The sequence below is a fragment of the Lagopus muta genome, chromosome 19 (assembly GCF_023343835.1).
Source record: "Lagopus muta isolate bLagMut1 chromosome 19, bLagMut1 primary, whole genome shotgun sequence".
NCBI classification, from domain to species: domain Eukaryota; kingdom Metazoa; phylum Chordata; class Aves; order Galliformes; family Phasianidae; genus Lagopus; species Lagopus muta.
In genome coordinates this window covers 758,809-775,409 of record NC_064451.1, presented here as the reverse complement: position 1 = coordinate 775,409, position 16,601 = coordinate 758,809, and the positions used below count along the sequence as shown (strand labels likewise).

The 16,601-nt window shown below is 48.1% G+C and overlaps 1 protein-coding gene across 5 annotated transcripts in view; it reads right to left on the bottom strand.

Moving 5' to 3' along the window:
* The window catches only part of EXD3 (exonuclease 3'-5' domain containing 3), a 245,639-nt gene that overhangs the window by 168,774 nt on the left and 60,264 nt on the right, over nt 1-16,601 (bottom strand). Inside the window, exon 4 of one of the 5 annotated variants that reach the window (XM_048966127.1) lies at nt 15,213-15,450. The exons of the other annotated variants lie outside the window; for them this stretch is intronic. The gene's annotated coding sequence lies outside the window, so the exon portion shown is untranslated. The remainder of the gene's footprint in view (nt 1-15,212; nt 15,451-16,601) is intronic. 5 annotated transcript variants of the gene reach the window in all.

Here is a 16,601-nt window from a genome sequence, read left to right as displayed (position 1 = left end):
AACCTACTTTGCTGGATTTCTGCTCTGAATGGTGTGTGTAGCTCACAGCGAGCGCGGCATGTTTGTAGAAGAGAAGGCCGACACGGAATGGGAACATCCTTGGATGGAGCACAGAATGAAAAGATACATTCTCTGAGACACATTTTCACTCTCTAAGAACCAGCTGATTTAGCTGAAAAGAAATCAAATCGTTGTTCTCCATAGGAAATCACAGATTTTTACACCTACATGTTTTTGTCCCTGCTTCTAATCAATGCACACAACACAAACCTTCCAATCCGGTTCACATATTTTTGAGCTTGAGGAAATGATTCCAGATATAATTTCCCTTTCCACTGCAAAACGGCATTTAAAATACACCAAAACAGTTTTAGGATATACAAGTACAATGGCAGATATTTGCTGGTGGGGCGTGGGAGTGCTCTGCTCCCCCTGCAGGAGACTTTTTCAGTGATTTGTTCTTACTTGGACTTACCACAGGATATGGGATGGAGGGAGATACTTAACGTGCTGTGTAACCAGCAGCAAGCGTAAAGATATACAGCTGGAACTTCCATTCACCAGTCAGAGCTGCTGTGGTCACTTACAGAAGAGAGAAGAGGTGAAAGGGGAAAATGAAAAGGGGAATGGAGAAAAGGAGAAAGAGAAAGGAAGAAAGAGGAAGGAAGAAAGAGGAAGGAGGAAAGGGGAGAGAGGAAAGCAGAGAGGAAGGAGGGGAAAGGGGAAAAGGGAAAAGGAGAAGGAGAAATAGAAGGGAAAAAGAGAAAGGAAGTGTGCTCCCAAGGGTTGGGAACCTGGGGCAGCTTCCTGCTTTTTACTGCTCCTTTTGGGGGAACTGCTGTACTCCAGCCCCTGGAGCACCCAGCTTGGGCACAGCCTGCTGTTGGGGGAGGCAGCCCAGCTCTGTGCTCAGCCATGGCAGCACCTGGCCCTGTATGGACAGACCTGAGTTCAGCAGGTGCCCCATCCCAGCAGTGGGTTTGTCAGTGCTGCCGAGCCATCCGCCTTGCACCAAACTATTTTCCATCTCTTATTGAGAACACGTGTTCCAAATGACTTCTAATGGCACAGCTGTAATTTGCCTGTATTTTTCCAAGCCGTGCCAAGGACTGTATCTCCTTCTTCATCCACAATGAAAGGAAACCTTTGCTTCCATCGCAGTCACACTGGTACGAGAGCACAGATGAGACAAGCTCCATTTTCTACACACCCAAGGCCTATCAGTGACAGATGGACTGTTGGACTGGATCATCTTGGAGGTCTTTTCCAGCTTTGGTGATTCTGTGATTCTATGATTTTGTCTTTCCAACCTCACTGATTCTATGATTCTACGTGCAAACAGCCATGTGTTGGGATCAAGCAAGAGATGAGGAAGAGGGCAGGGTCCAGGGAGTGTATGAGCTCTGAAATAATGAGCAATGATGCTCATTAATGCAATGAGCATCAACCTATGCAATGAAGGGTGTTTGTTGACGTGTTACAGTGAGTTTGTTCCTAGGAGCTGGCTAAGGGGTTTGATGGCCCTATGGTGTTTGTGGGAGGGCTGTGGCATGGTGTTGGTGTGGTGGTGGCAGATATTTAGGGTAAGCAGAGAGTCTGCATTGAGTCTGAGCCTGTTGCAGGCAGCTTAAATGCTTGGGGACATAGTTCAGTGGGAATGGTGCTAATAGGCTGATGGTTGGACTTGATCTTAGAGGTCTTTTCCAACCTTCGTGGTTCTGTGGCTTTTCACTGTTCTCATTCAGTTCAGTTTTTGGTTATAAAAGTCACAATTTGCTCAATCGACACCATATTGTATGAAGGAAGGTCTAAGTGCAGATGGGGGGAGGGAAATAGAGCTGTTGTTTTCCCCAGTGCGAACTCTCCTCACAAAGAATGATAAACCAAACAACCGGCAGGCAATCAAAACTGGCAGAGCTCCGAAGCCATGCCAGCAGAGCTGGTTCCAAAGCAGGCAGTGCCACTGCACAAGGGACGCATCTGCCCTCTTCCTGAAGCAGACGATCTGCAGTGAGGCTGGGGATTGCTCCCCATCTGAAGCTGCCCTGCCTGGAACTGCAGCCTCCATCACCAAGGCAGCACAGAATCCCCAGCAGCACTGCCCACACCGCCTCCAGCAAAATGACCTGCAAAATGTAACTACGCATTATCTTGTGGGCAAGGGAGGTTTTGCAGAAGATCACCCACTCCTGTTCCAGATGCACCTGCACCGAAGGGTTCAAAGGCTTTTCAAATCTTCCTCAGGACAGAGGCTCCAGCTTAGCAGAAACAGCTACTTCCAGAAACGAGAGCAGATCCAAGAGCACCGTGACTGAGGGATAATCATGCAGTGATTCCTCAGGATCCCACCGGCTGCCACCTCTGGATTCCCATCAGAATGGAAGTGCCTCAGACTCCCTGCTTGCAGGGAAAGGCTGCACTGTGCCTGCAGACAGGCGGAGCTGCACTGCCGGCATCCCGACCCATTTCAATGCTAATTATGTCCCACCACCGAATTCTCCAGTGCAAAATTTACAAGAGGATCAGATGTCACAAAACTATTTCATTTCAGAAGCAATAAATTGCGCTGCTTTAGCACAATTTCCAGAGCTCCCAAACTCACTCAGCACGCCCAGCCACCATTCCTTAAATGCTTCTCCCGCAAAAGACAAATATGCTTTTAAAATGTCTGACTGTGTTGGTTTAGCTGAATTCGAACAATAAGGCAATGAGGCCCTTCCCAACAAGGTACATTTGGCTCGCTCCAGTCTCAAGCTCAGTTTCCAGCTCTAGCTATGGCTTTCTGACCAACAGGGCTTTGAACGCACCACACAGAAGGCTTCAGATCTTGGAAGGGAAGCAACCACACGCAGCTCCCACAGTCCTAAAAACTGCACACCCCACACAGCTCCCCTGTAATTTTAGCACTGAAGATTGAAACCCTTGGGAGGTCTCTGAACTAGCTCAACATAGGAGAATTTTCCCCAGCATCTCTGCAAACGCTCATCACAAACCAGCGAAGCATTCAAAGCAATGTCACATTTCTCATATGGTTCTCTAGAGGAAAGCTGGAATTCCTCAGGTGCCATTAGTGAGTCCCCCTCTTCTTGGGGTCGCTGGGATAAGCCCCACCTCGGTCTTTGCTGCTGACTGCATCGTTGTGGAAAAGTCAACATTAAGAGATGAAACAGAAATGCGGTCGCCGGAGGAGCTGCCCTGACAGAACACCCTCAGAGAGAGAAACTTGCATGCTGGAGAGAAGAAAAAGGGAAATGAAGAATAACAAGTTGAGTAGAAGTTATTAAATGCAATACAAGTTTTTTCTAGAAGAAGAATCCGTTCTTTCTCAATGGCAGTAAAAGTCATTCTTTCACTAAAGGCAGAAAAGATTGCTTCCATTCTAAGAAATGTGAGTTATGAAAACATCATAGGAAACCTCACGATTTTGCTAATACAGGCTCTATTTCTCAGTGAGTCAGAAGTTCACATTCTTCTAATGCAACCTCCCAACTGAAAACAATCCCCACACTTCAAGCAGAAGAATAATAAAGCACACATATGCTTCTTATAAAGCAATTCTTACAAATAACCATGGCTTTTGTTTTCATAATGGCTAAAATTCATCATACCCCCCAAAAAACACAGATCAAACAGAATGCACTCTCATTAAAATAAAAGGCTTGTTTGCCCAAGCTGAACAGCCAGCTATGTTTGCCTCTTATTTCTTCTGTCAATGAGAAGAGCAGCCTGCTCACCAGCACCCGCTTTGGGCAGTGCCCCCCATCCCCATCCCCATCCCCATCCCAAACCAGGCCACAGCTGGGCACCCTCCTCCACGCTGCTGCACAGCCACCTGAACAGCAGCGACGTGCAGGCACTGCAGGCATGCAGCACACGAGCAGAAGGTGCCCAGCACAGCATCTCAGCCATCAGCTCCCAGCACACAGCTTCACACTGCCTCATTTTGCACAGGACAGTGCATAGCCGTTCAGTGAATGGCACTGCTAAGAGGAATGCTTTCTAGGCAGGTAATGAAATCCAAATTAATGAAAGCCTAAAAATACAGCAAGTGTTAATCTTGTGCAGTCGGCAATGCTTTCCTCATCTGCTACATGGGCTATGACCTCAATACCAAGGGTTATTAGGCACAAAGATAGCAAAACGGGCCCTGGCCCGGGAGAATGCAGAGCTGCTGAGCGATGGGAGCTGGGGCACACGCAGGATGGAGGCACTCCCTCATCCCATTCGGATTCTTTCCCCCCTTATTGGAAGAAGAAAACAAATACTGCCCAGGATAACAGGGAGGGATTCTTCCATCTCCTCATTTCTTGGCTAGTTGGTGTCTGCTGGAGCAGCAGCAGACTGAACAACAATTTAGGAAGGAAGCACTGGAGGCAAAGCGCTATCATAATAACATTTTTTCACTTCCAGACATATCTGGAAATCCCCAAGTTCTAAACCTAATCAGCCCAAAAGCCTTTAACCATCTCTTCCAAATCCGTTTCCATGAAAAAAAACAACTGTTAGTATCAGGAAACACCAGGACAAGTTTTGAAGCCCTCCGGTTTTCTTTATAAAGCAGCAACCTCCACTCTGCCACAGGGGAGGAACGGGCTGCCATTTTCAGTTGTGAAGGCTAACACTAAGGAAGATGTTAATCGTGTTAATTACTGACAGATACCACTTTTATGGTCCAGGAGAACTAAGAAACACTTGTGCCTGCTGCTGAGCTCAGCCTGCCCTTAGAGAAGGGACGGGTGAGTTACACACCGACCCAGCTGATGAAAGACTCAACATGAGCAGCTGCATGTGTGTGCAGCCCAGAAGGCCAACCAGGTCTGTGGGAGGTGTCCCTGCCTACAGCAGGGGGTGGAAACTGATGATTTTAGAGCTTCCTTCCAACCCAACCCATTCTATGGTTCTGTGATTCCATGACTCGTGCAGCCAAGACAAGCAAGCAAGCCGATGAACCACGTTTTCTAACCCAAACGCTCACCTGCAGCATATCAGGTCATCTCTGAGATTAAACACGAGGATGCTGCCATAATGATACTCTTTAGCTTCCAGAGGTTTAGGGGAAGGCAAATGAGCCTGGAAGAGACACGTCCCATGGACACGGGATGATGAGTCACGACCCCACAGCCTGCGTGTTCCCAGTCCTCCGTACGGAGGCTTTTCCTGGGAAACCCAGCACAGCTCGATGACTCGCTGATGAGCTGCTGGTTCAATCTGAAGTGAAAATCAATGACCCACAGCCGGTATTTAAGATCCATCACAAAATCTGTTTTCATCTCTGGCTGGACAATGCGATCACCCCAAACAATCTAGCAGTTACACCTGAGAGACCCAACCCGAGCATGAAGAACACATCAGCTTTTACGCTGGCATTTCAGAAGCATATGGAAGCAGAGAGGCACTTTGTTGATGCCTGTTACTAGCTGAAACCATTTAGATCACCGAAAAAGAAGTAACTGGTTTTAAGGAAGCTTTGCTCTAAAAGCATCCCAAGGAGATTTAATTGTTTTTAAAACTAGTTTAAAACAGTTTGGCGTGTTGAGAGCTGATGTTAGCACAGTACTTAGGTTGTGTGGTTAATGCACAGGTAGAAATACGCGGTGCATTTGGTGCCCAAACACAAAGACTCAGCTCTTAACTGAAAAAGTCAGAGTGTCTGAATCTGTCCCAGCCAAATGGCACCGACGTATTTCAGCTAGAGCCTGAAACCTAAACATCTTGAGGCTTAGGAATTTAAGAACACATCACATTTTGCCAGTTATTGCTTCTATTGAATGTGAATCTCAGAGATTTCCAATATCAGTACAGCGGCTCCTCTTCAATGCTCCATCCAGCATGCATTACAACACAAACCTTCCCCATGAGTTGAGAAATGAAACAAAGTGAAGAGAAGCTTAAATCTGCAACAGATGCTAATGTCTTCTCCCCAAGCGCATGTGTTCTGCTACCTTTAACAAACCTGCTGAGAGGAAAAGATACGGAAAAGTGAAACAAATGTCTCTCCAGCTTTTACCTTCAATCACTTTTTGTAGATGCATGAGAATTCTGTATGACACTTCAGCCCGCGCTGACTCCCACATCTGCAAACTGAACAGCACCTTCTGGGAGCTTCACCTTGCTCCATGCTGCTCTCAGACCTCACAACTGCCCCTGATCCGGAGCCAGTGCCTGGAGAGAGGCTGGAAAGCAGCAGCACAGGGACAGGGACCTGAGGGCTCTGGGGACGGCAAGGTGAGTGTGAGCAGCTGTGTGCCCTGGAGCCCTAAGGGCCAAATGAGCCCTGGGTTGCCTCACCTTGGGCACTGTGTGCAGCTCTGAGCGCTGGATATCAGAAGGACATGAAGCCATCGGAGGGACTCCGAAGGAGAGCTGCAGACATGGGGAAGGGTCTGGAGGGCAATTGCATGAGCAGCAGCAGAGGTCCCTTGGCTTGTTTGAGCCTGGGTTTGGGTGGTCCTGTGTGGAAACGGGTTGGACTCGGTGATCCCCGCGGGTCCCAACTCAAGATACGATTCTGTTGTTCTGTGATTCCAGCCCAGCAGGTCCTAGCTCTGCCTTCCCCTCACGCTGTGCTCCTCCAGCCCTGCCTGGCTGTGGGGACGGGCTGTGATCAGCAGCTGCATGGGTCAGGAGTGGGCATCTCTGATCCAGGCTCCAGATTTGCTTTAGATACTAATCTGAAATAGCTTTTTAACTTTCCTTCACATTAAATATCATGTAATTAAATTGGAGGAGGAGAAGACGTGTTTGTCCAGGCTGAATCAGGCTCTCTGTATGCAGAATGCAATTAATCTTTCACTTATTCTGAAGAAAATAATGGTAAAAGTACTTCCTCTTTTTCTAGCTAATTAGACCTCAGGGTGTTACATTACAACACCTCCAGCACTAACAGTTACTGCCAGAAAAGCAAAGACATTCAGATGATGTGTTCTTCAAGTGCATATTTGTTCCCTTTGCTGCCTTCAGAAACGTCACCCTAAGGTGCCAGGTGCTCTTCCCATTCCTCTGCAAGGTTCCCTTGCTGTGGGATCTGTTCCCTACATGCACCAAGCTCTCCTCCATGGGACTGCCATACGCATTTCAGTAACCCACAGCTAGTCTTGGGTTTGCAGTGTTTCTAACAATAGGTACAAGGCAGAACAAAAGACATCATGGCTACTTCAGATACAAGCAGGGATGGGCATTCATCTGCAAAATTTCTAAGTGTTCCCTCTTCAGTAAAAATAAAATCATTGAGAGGTCCCAATATACACAGCTTGCAAAGCTGCAGCTCTTGGGAGGTTAAGCAGAAAAGAAAGGATACCTGACAGCCACCACCAGCATGTTTGAAGAGATCTGCTGGTTTCCATGGTAAACGGGGAGGGCAGCGTGACTGCCTGGTTACAATGATGACTGACGCACATCTCAAACAATCGTTCTCTTCCTGTTCGTATGACATAAGAAAAACAGGATGCTGAGAGGTGTTTATCTGAATGCACAAGATAAGCTCGCTCACAGACATTTCTAAAAGTATCAGATTTAACTAACTAGATGCTAAAGATTTTCTATGGGAAAAAGAATAAATCCAAATGCTGAACTGCTGAATGGGATTAAATTATGCATGGAAAGATCCTCTCCCTCCTTACCCGCAGGAAACAGTGCAGGAGCTGTTATATGAGCCCTGCATACCAATGGAAAGTCCTTTTAGAGCGAGATACTGAGTTACACTGCTGAATCAAAACTGAGAAAAACAGCTTAGTCTGCAATGGCCTGCAGCTTCCAAAGGTCTGTGCTCACTGCAGGCACTGCTGACGGTGGGGCACTGTCAAGTGGGGCACTGTGAGGTGCTGCTGCTACCCAGGGAAGCCAGGATGGACTATACAGCAATCTGTGGCTCTGGGCACTATTTTGAAGGATTTCTCAGGCCCGTGGGCTTTCAGTCCACCTGCATAACCATCACAGGTACTACGGAGCACTTCAGAAGTCCATCAGTGCCTCCGCGTGTCTTATTGCCATTCCAAGAGTTGAGGAATTCACACGTCAGAATGGCAGAGCAGAGCACGGCGCTGCAGGCACTGCTGCCCACTGATCAGGACAAGCTGCGGCCCATGGCATAAAACAAGAGCATGTCCAAAACACACAGTGATGTCCTACAGGCTCTGGAGCAGTAGGCAGGTTCTGGTCATCACATCCACACTCCAGTCACCTGCATGCATGGGCAACATGCTGGGCTAGAAGCCTGCAGCTCCAGGGCAAATGAATAATACCGAAAGCAAGAACTGATTGAGCAATTCTGCTGGGTTACCAAGTGTCAGCCCACAGTTTGTTTAACACACCGTTCCTCTTCAGCTGGGAAAAGAGGAAAACTCCCAGTGGGCAGTGAGAGAGGATGAGGTACACACAGACACCGGTATGTGAGAAACACCCACAAGAATTCCAGCCCAGAATGTTATTTGTCAGCTGCCATCTTGCTGTGGTATCACAAAGAATGGGGTGCTCAGCAAGGAAGATGGAGGAGTTAAGTGAGCGGCTGGGAGTGGGACATCCCTCTGTTTTAGGAGGCATTTGGCATATGTAAACCACTCAGAATGGTTTACATGGAGCCAAACAGAAACTTAAAGAGATGCACAGCTTGATCCAGTCTGACTTCCTGAGGGTTCATTCCTCTTAAGGAATGACCAGAGTTCAAGTCTCCTCAGTCTTTAGCCTCACTCATTTATACTGCCAAGTTTTCGGGTTAGGGGTGTCCAAAAATTAGCTAAAGCAGGGAAGTTCGACAGTCCTTCCCACGTTCATTTATTCATAGCTTTGTCTATTTAGGATGCACATTTAATGTAAAACATAATATTCATTAAGGCCTTTTGCATATTCCATGGCAGAATGGCAGAACCAAACTGTACACTGCACTTCTCCATCCCTTCAAAAGCAGTTATGTCATTGTACACTGTTAGAGGCTGACACTAAAGATCTGCTTTTAACAACAGTTTGCCTTGCCCTGCATCAGCCACCACAGTCATTTTGGAGCATAAGAAAAATGATGATGCGATAAAGTATAAAAAATCTTAAAATAAAAATGAGTTCAATCACATTCTGAAGGATGAGAAATATATAGGCTGTAACAGTGAGCAGTGGAGAGGAGGAGGTAGACTGGGACAGCTCTCCAAGGAGACCACAGTGCAGTTGGCCAGGGATTAACACAACCAAGTGCCTGCACAACAACTCGATCTTGAAAAGGGTGAACACAGTGTGAGATGTGGCTGAACGTAACACTTAGCTGCAGTAGTTCTTTGCGTTCCCTAGAGCATCTTCCATCCAGGAGTTGCAGCAGAATTTATGAACCACGATGGCTTGTGGCTCAGCCAGGAGGGAAGGCGATGGCTCTGAGCCCCTGGGAGCACCAAAGCCAATGCATCACGATGTCTGCACTGGCTTCCTTGGCAATGCAGAAACAACACCAAGCCCTATTTGAGCAACCTACCACACTGTGCGTGAGTTTGTGAGCTGCAGTCACCTGAAATATTTTCTATCTGGTTGATCTCTTCCACTGCTATTTCTTTAAAAGACATTTGAAATAAAGGGGTTTGAAACCTCCCTGTAAGATTTGCAGGCAGCCAAGAATTTGTGTCCCTACTAATATCCTTTGCAGTGCTTTCTGCGATCGCTTGATCACTCTCTTGCAAGGCCTGCAACAGGCAGGCTGGAACTGCATGTCCTCTGAGGTCCTCTCCAACTGAAGCTGTTCCCTGACGCTACCAAGACACACCGCACAGCAGCAGTGCTCAGTGAAGCAGCATCGCAATGACTGCCCAGAGATGTGTATTGCTTGGGAGACGCTGAGCCCTCAATGTTTGTATTTTTCCTTTTCTACCTCGAGCAAGTGTCAGCCTCCTTAACCAGCTGCCTTCCAGGCCATACGTTGCCGTTTACAGTGCTGGTAGATGCTGGGTTTCCTGCACACACTCCTGGCTGCCCAGCTCCAGTCCCCCGCGGAAGGCTCAGACCTGGGCAGGGGCCACAGGGGCTCCACGTCCCCCAGCAGCCATGCCTGGAGCCGCCACACCGCTGTGTCTCCTCCTGCCCACTGGGATTCCAGCTGCAGCAGCACCATCTCCTCACAGCTACCAAAAAAACAAAACCAGAAAGCACACCACCGTCAGGAATTAAATTCCAGGACAAATCAGTTCTCTCTGAGCAGGGGAAGTCCTTCAGGAAAAAGCAGATGAGTTTTACTACCTGTGAGAAGACGCAGTGCAGAACACTTCTGTGAGAAAGCAGACTCTTACTTACTTTTATGTAAATGCTGTTTGCCCATTTGGTGCACATATTTAAGTCAGTATCAAAGGAACAGAATGGGAACCCAATCATTGTCTCCGGCTTGGCTGGCTTACAGATCAGCTCCCAGCCTTTAATTCTAGGAAGTGAGTGACCGCGAAGACTGCTGACAACCAAAGGCCCCCTCCTGCACTCCGATGTGCTGTTTGTCTTGGAAGTAGCCAGGTTAACGCTGCCCCATTCAGCCTGCAAGGGAATGTGGGGCAGACAGAAAGACGGACAAAGACACACAGAGAGACACTGCACAGCACTGAGGGACAAAGACGGGCGGCGGGATGAAAGCGTGGAACGAAGGCAGGACCCAGCCAAGCCAAACAACGTTTTCCTTGAGTGATTACATCTGCCGGAGAGTCCCCAGCTTGCACTCTCCTTGCTGAGAAATTCCTTTAATTGTGTCTAAGGACATTTTAAAAATCCCAAGAAAAGATCCGCTGCAATCGGGAAAGCCCTGAACTGCATGAACTTTTGTTATGCTGAATGCTGAGAGCTTGCTGCATACTTGTTGCAGTAAAAGCTGAAATTTGCTTTGCAGAAGATTTTTCTGAGGTAGAACTCTGGAGAGTGAAAATGGATAATAAATCTTCATTTCTTTTTCACAAGAAAAAAAACAAAACAAACAAGCTTTGAAAAATTCTTCCCCCTCCCAGTGCCAGCGTAGCCAAGTAGAAAGAGCATCTGGAAGAAAATGAAAAAAGACACCTCCCCAAATTAGGCAAAATTAAGTAAGCCTACACAATCGGGCTAAAGGGATGCTGTGCAGAGGCAAAGGCTCTGTTCCGATCTCCAGCATTGCTCCTGAAGGCAGCAGTGCCAGCAGCTCCTCACTGCATGCTGTGGGCTGGAAGTGCCCAGCAGCACACCGACCTCAATGCCCGACAGCCACAGCTGGTGGCTTTATGCATGGAAATCAATACCTGCAAGCCCAAAAGTCAGCTTAGTACCAAGTCTATCAAAAGAACCACAGTTCTGTCCTGATGGGAGCACTTCTGGGCTTACCTGCATCTCACCCGCACCACGGGTCCAGCTCTCTCTTCTGCAGCAAACCTCCCTCAACTTCAAGCCAATTCTCTCACCATTAATTTGTCTTTTACCACTCACCGTGATAACTAGAAACACCACAGGGTTGACAGACTCAAGTACCACTTATTTCACCTCCAAATATATAAATACCTGCCTGCATCCAAAAATACGAGCATCTACATCTCAGGCGACAATGATTCTGTGATTCTAACAAGATACTTGCATTTACCAGATTTGACGGCCAGGAAAAGAAAGGAGTCATTGCAAGATGCTGCGAAGAACAAGGCTCAATGTTAAAGGACAGTGGAAATCCCAGGGGTGGTGCAGCTGGCCCCGCAACCTCATGTTCCACCCTGCCATGGTGTGAGACCACAAAGTGTGTCTTGGGGCAACATCTAAGAGCCACACAAAGGTGTGCTTTGGCATACACGCGTATCCCAAGTGTGTGCAATGTGTGTTTGCTTGTACCTCAGCCAGCACACCCTGCGTGAGCTGGTCCCAGGCTGCTGGCAGAAAGACACAGCAGACAGTGGTACGTGCTCCCCACTGAGCTGCAGGGCAGGCAGATATCACGCTGAGGTTTGTGCCCTCCACCATGCACAAGGTGTGGTGCAAAGCTCAGATAACCCAGACCCTGTCACATCAGCAGCTCTAAACGCACAGCAGCACGTGGCCAGGCTGATACGCTGCCGCAGGAGCTGCAAGTGCTGTTGAAAGGATGCAAATGTGCAGAGGTCAGGATCATCCAGGTTTATTTTCTAAACAGTATGTGTTAAGCAACTTTAAAGCACTTGTAAATAGCACCTGCGTCCTTGAAGTAGGCAGCCTTCCCAGGCAGAAGCACCTCCAGCCCCAGGCTCTGCTCCTCTCCACAGCCAGGATCGTGCCCTTCAGAAACTCCAGCTCAGTATCCACTGGACAACATTTCAGCAGTGAGGCTGAAGGGAGGTTCAACAGATAGAAGTGCTAGAAGCTGTAAGGGAATGGGCAGCATTCATCCTACCGTGCTGCTAGCCAAAAACGTGGGAGGCAGGGAGCCTGACCTGAACCCGTGAGCCCAGGGACCCACAGCTCTCTGGCCCCTAACCTCTAGCAGAGGGCAAGGGGAGCACACAGTTCGATGGGCAAGGCTGTATGAGAACATCAACTGCAATCATCTCCATCCTCAGAACTGGAAAGAGTTTCCTAAAAACAAGTGGTCTGTCAGGGATGAGGTTGGGTTTTTGTTTAATGCTTAGTTACCCACTAAGGCAAAAACAAGAGGCTACGTTCACTTCCAGTAACTGTTGACCAAAGTGGAAAAGGAGTGTTTAACAATAAAGTGCAAGAGTCCATCATGAGCAATAGCGACCATGTGCTTTTATGAAACAATAACACACCAACATGAAATAAATCAGTGCTTTTTAATTTAACAATGTAAATTACCCTCCCACCTGCTGTGAATCTTGCAAGGAGAAAGAGCAGGCTGCATATTTACCAAGCTGTCTATCCCTGTCTCAGTCTGTGCTGGCCTAATGCCCTGGGGTTAGACTGTAGGACTCTGTCATCTCTTGCACTCGTATGACCTAAGAAAGGGAATGTGGCCTTTTTCCCACAAGCCCAGAGTGAGAACATCATAAAAGCTGAACTTTAGCCCCCTTTTTGGGCAGGCAGCACAATAGCAAGGAGGATGCTGTTACTCCCTGGAGGCTCTGCTGCTGAAAAACATCACCAAGCTCAAGTAAAAGGTCAGTAGTTAGGATTGCATCGCTTGTTTTCTTCAGTTTTCCTCCTCCGTCAAAGGCAGTTAAACATTCTTTGCACACCCCCCTCCCTCCTTCTGAGAAATGCAGGAAGGAAGTGCTTGCAAAATAGTTTAATTTAAAAGAATGCACAATCACACACAGCAAACACGGCTTTAGTCTCGGAGCAGAACACTTCCATCGCCCCGTGGTTCCCACTAAAACACAAACGAGTCCCCACAGCGGCACGGCCATCCCTCCCTCCCTCCCCACACGAAGGGAGGCCGCATTTTACTCCCAACCCCTTTTGTTAAGGGGCAGACACCTTGGGTGTGAAGATGTGCAGCTAAGTGCCACAGGCCCCTCTGCTCCTGCAGGCTCCTTACGACTTCCATCCACTGACCCAGGGCTGTGGAGAAGGACAAAGCGGGTGCAGAAAGCCCCGGCAGCTCTCATCATGCTGCAGCGGCAGCAGGTGGCAGAGCAGGGGTACGGCACACGTCCCTGCAACTAATCACCTCTGATGCACCAGCACTGAGAGGCTCCCCTTTGATTTCATAGCACGATTTTCTGCCGATGTTTGTTACTCGCACCTGGCTGTGTGGGCTGCTGGCTTTAACTGCGTCCTTTGCCTCTCCTGAATGTATCTGAAAGGGTCAGAGTGGGAAGATGCAGCTCTTATACTTCACCCCTTCCCGCAAAGGGGAACGCAGACACCAGCAGACAACCCAGGGAAACCTTCTTTGATACCAAACACTTTATGCCCCATGACTCCATGTCAATCTCAGCATAATTCTCTCAGTCACAATGGTACCTCTGGGCAATTTGCCTCTTTCTTTGACTTCTCAGAGGCATTCTGCAGCGAGGGTTTACTTCCCTTGAGCCATGCTGGCCACCAGCACCCAATGGGCTGACGACCCTCTCCCTGCTCTCCTCCACCCTCCATGGCCACGATCTCTGGAAACAAGCACCCCATCCCTCACAGCCCCTCTGAGCACAGCACCACTTTGGCTCGGTGGTTTGAGCAGATCCGATCGTGTTACTGCCGCCCCGCGTTCCTCGCATTGCTGAGTTAGCATGCGGTGGATTGATTTCAAGTTGGCCCTCCTGTACTTAAGAGGGACGCTGTCAGCCCCGTCTCATTTTCTTTTAACCCATTGCTGTTACAGGACACGGCTAGATGAGAAAGGTAAGAGACTGGTGAGTGTAGGAACTGAGCAGCGCTGCACCCGCTGCTGCTGGAGGGTTCTTCCTCGGGAGCGGACAGCAGAGGTGGGCTCACAATAAATTGCCTGCTACAAGGATGCTAGGAAATGTTGCATGCTGTCAGTGTGAACTCTTTCCCAAGTCTAGTCAAACAGCTTCCTAAAGGGGAGGAATAACACTTTTATTAAACAGTGTGTGGATTTGACAGCCTCGTTTCTCTACCTGGGGACTTCACGTCTAAGACAGGATCTTGAAGCTTTGGGTGCCTGGTTTTGCTATTTTGCCTTTAAATGATGGTACAGCTTCAAACTGACAGCACCTTCTCTCAGCCTTCACTGGGGAGAAATCAGACTTTTCTTAGTTCCAGCCCTTTGCCCTGATGGGGAAGGGTTTTGTTTGCTTACTTCTGCTATTGTTTTTACAAACACACAGCTATTACTGATCTTTACCACCTCCCTCTGCTCAGCCCATTTTACCTCCTTTTTCATTTGGTGTTATCCATGCCCATTTTTAGTAGACTTAAAAATAAATGTTAGCATTTCAGAGATGCCTTCAGATTTCAAACAAGGACTGCAGAGTGCTGCGGTCTCCAAAGACCTTACACAAGAAATAATTCCCATCCCACAGAGCATCTGAAGGCATGTGAGAGCTTACTCCCCACCCACCTTCTACAAGCCCAGACGAAGGACAACAAAAGGAAGAGTCAGAAGAAAGAGAACGGCACAACCCCAGCAAACACATCTGGCTGCACAGCACGGTGCTCCTGCAGGTAGCCAGCATGGAGCTGGGCTGGTTTCAGACTCATAAAGCTGTTAAGAATTACCCACAGCTTTTTACATAACAGAACCAACTGCACTGAAAGGTGTTGCCACACAGCTATCACGTAAGTCAGTACAGAGAGAAAATCTCAAGGTGAGTTGCAGATTTACCATTAAGCCAGACTCTTGAGATGAATGTTACCTCAGCTCTCCAATGACACGGGGACACAGACAGGGAAAACTGGAGGTGTACTAACACACCATCATGCCCCAGCTGCTGTGCTTCGCTGATGCAGAGCGGTGGGCTCAGGCATGGAATGCAATCCAACAGGCAGCGTCCATGTGGAGCAAGGAGGGCAGACACGCTTGCTTTGACGGCTGATAGCCTTCCTTTCCTTCAATCTCAAGCTCAAACCAGTTCCCTTGCTGTTGGATACCAGCTGTGGGAGGGAATTTTGGAGCACTTTACATCAAAGAGCAATCGATGGCTTCAACAACATCTACAGGACGATGCAGGGTACATGGTAACACAGCCAGAGCTCTGACCATGTGCCTGCCCACCTTCAGAAGACTAACCTAGGTGCTCAGCCTTACACATACATCGTTCAGACTAGATGTACAGGGAAAACTGAACCTCAAACATTGGAACTTTGCTTCCCAATCAAATACTCTGTGACATCCAGTCATTCTGCAGGATTATACAGCTGCCTTGAGAGATGTTCCAGTGAGTGCATCACCTCCTAACAGCTGATCTTTGCAGGTGTGGCTGCCGCTATCAGAAACGAAATGAAATTCCCAGCTCAAACTTGGTAAGAATTCTGAACCCACACTGAAGAAAGAAAACCAAACAGTTGGCTTAGGGAATGGTTAAAAAAGGTCACAGGACAGACAGGTCTAAAAATAATACTTAAATATTGTAATGCAGCTTTTAAACAAAGCCAGTAATATGAGAAAAAGGCCAAGATTCAGTTCAGAGCCCTTTTCTGGAGAGAGGCAAGGAACTGTATTCAGCAGAGGTGATTCATTTAAAGGTGAGGCTTCCGCCTTATTTATTTCCTCCTGCAAAGCATCACAGACTAACTTTGCTTCATCACTGCCCTACCCTGCAGACCTGACAGAAATCTCTGCCTCCATAATGCAGACAATGCTCACTTCCTTCCCCTGCAGCCAGACACATCACCCAGGGCTGTTGTGGAACAGAGCATCCCTGCTCTCCTCCTTGGCTTAAGGCTCCACAGTCTGCCAGCCCAGCAGCTTCTTTATCAAACATCAGCCGTTTTTTTTTTTAATTTTTTTTTCCTTTGTTAATCTTATTCTAAAGAAGAATGTTGATTATTGTGATACTTCACTAGGAAAGGAAGGGAAGCTCCTCAGCAGCCTGCTGTCAGACAAAGCTCTACAGATCAAACAGGGCTGCGCACAAATTCCAGCGGTTTGCACTCAGGTTGCCTCCAAAGTGTTTATGTGAGATGTGTGTTTTTCACCCTGCACTGCTGTGATTGTTTGCCTGGGCTGGGTGATGGATGGCGGAGAAGGTTGTGTCTGGAAATGTGCTCCGAAGTCGACAGGAAGCTGGGGAGGCCCTTGCCAG